We start from the raw sequence: 1012 nt of genomic DNA on the forward strand, positions 1-1012 counted from the left end.
ACTTTTGAACAAGGTAAAAAACCATCTCAGATTTTTAATATTGTAAACTGCATGGTTTTAATAGTATTTGCTCCAAATTTGGTGTTGATAAGTTTTGTCAAACATTGGATTCCAATAAGTTCAAAAAACAGGGAATGAACCCTTTCATAAATCTTAAATTCTATAGTAGGGGGGTTTAAAGGGTAACTGGGGAGATTGTTTTAGGATATAAGTAAAAGGTGATTCCATATTTGGATTCCTTATACTTGAATTAGGGAGTGGGAAAATCTTGGTCCAATTTCAATAAAATTGGGTAAAATTATGAAAATAATTACAATGGCATAGGGTAGTTGTTAAAATCCAAAATGGCCACCATGAGCAATCTTTGACCAAATTTGGCTAAAATTCAAATGTTTCTATTTCTGGAAAGAGAAAACTTTTCCAAAATACAATTGCAGGTATACTTAACCCATAGATGGGTAACATTACTTAAAAAATTGGACAATTATAAAACGTTGGGTGTCATAATGGTTTTTTTTGCTTGGTGATTTGACATGGAACGACTTATATAAAAAAAAAAAGCTTGTTAAGTCACTACTATATGAACAACACAGATTCAACAGTTTTCTGCTCTTTTGTTTTGCAAGGACTTAACATTTTATACAAAAGGAAAATTAATATCCAAATATTTATTGGAAAATTTACTTAAAACTGGGTAAACAATACAAATGATAATAACAATCATGCATTATATTTATAATTGAAGCATTATATTTTTTCATGAATGCTATTTCACTGTAACCTTAATGTTATGAGAGAGTATGAGAATTATTTGTGATGTTAAAAATGTCATAATAAAGCTAATTAACATTACATTGAAATCCTTATTTTATTTGCAAGTCCAAAAATATATATTTTGTAATGTTTATAACAATACAAAATGACCAACAATTTCTCATGAAAACTTGAAATTAACTTTGGTAACAAATTTCAACTGTGTCCATTAGTTTTAATATTAAATACACATTTACAT

General features: G+C 27.6%; 1 protein-coding gene across 1 annotated transcript in view; it reads right to left on the reverse strand.

Moving 5' to 3' along the window:
• The window catches only part of LOC106461970 (adhesion G protein-coupled receptor B3-like), a 61571-nt gene that overhangs the window by 55147 nt on the left and 5412 nt on the right, over positions 1–1012 (reverse strand). The gene's annotated exons all lie outside the window — the stretch shown is intronic.

This window comes from Limulus polyphemus, unplaced genomic scaffold (genome assembly GCF_000517525.1).
Source record: "Limulus polyphemus unplaced genomic scaffold, Limulus_polyphemus-2.1.2 Scaffold1068, whole genome shotgun sequence".
NCBI lineage: Eukaryota > Metazoa > Arthropoda > Merostomata > Xiphosura > Limulidae > Limulus > Limulus polyphemus.